At 39.8% G+C, this 2,391-nt stretch overlaps 1 long non-coding RNA gene across 1 annotated transcript; it reads right to left on the bottom strand.

The window, feature by feature from the left end:
• Positions 1–1,721: 1,721 nt before the first annotated feature.
• On the bottom strand, positions 1,722–2,385 carry LOC146586250 (uncharacterized). The gene is made up of 2 exons (XR_014897836.1): positions 2,123–2,385; positions 1,722–1,927 (listed from the first exon to the last, which is right to left on the bottom strand). It is a non-coding gene; the product is annotated as an uncharacterized LOC146586250 (long non-coding RNA).
• Between the last annotated feature and the right edge of the window lie 6 nt (positions 2,386–2,391).

Raw genomic sequence — 2,391 nt, 5'->3', positions numbered from 1 at the left:
CGCCCGGAAATAGGTAACATTTTATTTCGCTTACTGGTGACAGACGGGAAACTGCGATTAAAATTTACCCCCAGCGCGAACACATTCAGCTTTGCTTTTTCCTTCGCCTCAGCTTAAAAAATAACCGGACGACGGACCGTTTGAGGTTTTTCTGACCCAACTTAACAAATCGATAATTATAAGTAAGGCTGGTAATCTCTTTAGAGGCACTACGGTGAAAAAAGACTATGAGATATTTAAACAAACATATTTAAAAACAACTTTATAAAATAACAAGCCTGCAGTTCATTCGATCTGCTTAAGATGTTTTCTGCATATTAGATTATTGCTTTGGAGAGGAAGAGCAGCTCAAAAGCAACGTAATAAGGTTTAACTGAAAATACCTTGGTATTTATTTACAGTGTAACCCTTAACAATGCAACAGCAATTACTGCTAAGTGTTGCCTTTAGATAAGAGATACTGATAGGAAACTGTATTATCTTGAAAGCAAACTTTAGGCCTTAAATATCGGTAATCAAATAATCTTCTTCCCAAGTCTGACTGACAAGGCAGATTCTTTTAAGTTAATGAATTTATTGCATTTTGGTGGTTATTTACAAAGGGGGAAGATGATCCACATTGCCCGTAGGTTCTAATTGCAAATTGACCAGAAGGTGAGATTCTTGATCTGACAAGACGTCAGTCTGTGCAGTACTCGTCTACCCTGGTAATATTTCTTTTTTTTCTGATTTAACAGAAAAAAAAAAAAAAAAAAAAAAAAAAAAAACACAGAGGGGGCTGTAGGAGAGGGAAAAAAAGGCCAAACAAGGAAAATTCTCCCACACAAATCCTTTCTAAAATAATTTCAATCAGATCAGTTATGGCACTTCCAACAGACCAATAATGTCCGTAAAGGACAGGAATAAGACAGGAATAAGGACAGGAATAAGAGATAGAAAAGTGTAGGGGAAGGCTGTAGAAGCACCCCTTAATGCAACTCCTTCATTTTGGGGGAAATAAGATGGTAATTTTAAAATGTATTACATAATCGGCTTCAGGGATTTGTGCACGCATTGCTATCAATTCTACAAAGCAGTGATTTATATGTTCACATTATATTTAAGGATATACGTATTACAGAATATCGCCCATCGAATATACACTGTGTAGTTTAGAAACATATGCAGTACGTATATGAAGCTATAAATAAATACGTAATCCTTCTTTAAATATAGATTCGTATGTAAATATGTAAATCCTATATATAAATACATGTGCTAGACACTCACAGAGATCGATAGCTCGATATCTATACAGTTACACAAGGGTAGGAATCTACTGCACGTACTTTCACCTCGGAGTTATCATTTAATATATCCTTACACAGGCATATTATTTAAAAAGCCGTAATGTTGTCATACTACTGTGTACGGTCAAATGTTTCCAGGTCTTGCCCATTAATTGCTAAGAAAACGTGTTTGTTTATTTGCCAGCTCAGAGCTGCCATGGGAAAGTATTTTTTTTTTCCTAGCGGATAAGGCGAGCTGACTAAGTGGAACATATTGCAGAAGAGACTGAAAAGGGCTTTTTCGACCTGGCAGTTCCTAAATGGTCTTTGGAATTTGTGCGGAGGGAGACGGGCTGTTCCATCGGGAAAGTTACTTATGAGATCCCTTTTCTCTCTCTCTCCCTCGCTCTCTTTAAATGAACGTATTAAAATATACAGACGTGTGAAGGATCATTCCAACTGAATGGTAATTTATTAATAAACAAACAATGCAATACCTTCAGAATATTTTCAACAAAAAAGAGAAAAATATTGATAGAATAAGATTAATACAGTTTCCCTTTTTATATAAAGTGAAAAAATCAGCGTTTCAGTCAATTTTAACGTCACTTTTCAGGGAAGGGGGAAACACTTTCTGGCGTTTGGTCCGCAAGATCCAACTACAAATTAAAAATAAATTACTATGTCGCAATTTACACTTTAAAACAAGTCCTTGTAAAAGAGGGAGGGGGGAAAAAAAGCTGGTACTCTACGCTGGATTTTTGCCCCCTTCTAAACGTAGGGCATAACAATACCTTAAGGGGTGGGGAGGGGGAAAGGAGAATTTCTCAAAAGCAATAAAAAAAAAAACTTACGTGTTATTGGAGTAACACTGTCCTTTAACAAACCAAGACAAGCTTTGGGGCTGTCTCTGTACAAAAGGTTTTAGTGTGCGCTCGCCCTCTCCGCGGACGAGGAGGCGGTGCGGTGCGGTGCGGTGCCGGTGCCGGTGCTGGCGGCGGCGGGGGGCCGTGCCGTGCCGTGCCGGGCCAGGCCGTGCCGGGCCGGGGCTCAGAACTTGCCGCAGTCGTAGACGAAGGCGCCGGCGGCGCGGTAGAGCGGCTGCCCGCCGGGGAAGGACATC

The sequence above is a fragment of the Rhea americana genome, unplaced genomic scaffold (assembly GCF_003343005.1).
Source record: "Rhea americana isolate MKP2758 unplaced genomic scaffold, rheAme1 scaffold_70, whole genome shotgun sequence".
Lineage (NCBI taxonomy): Eukaryota > Metazoa > Chordata > Aves > Rheiformes > Rheidae > Rhea > Rhea americana.
This window is presented reverse-complemented; position numbering and strand designations above follow the sequence as displayed.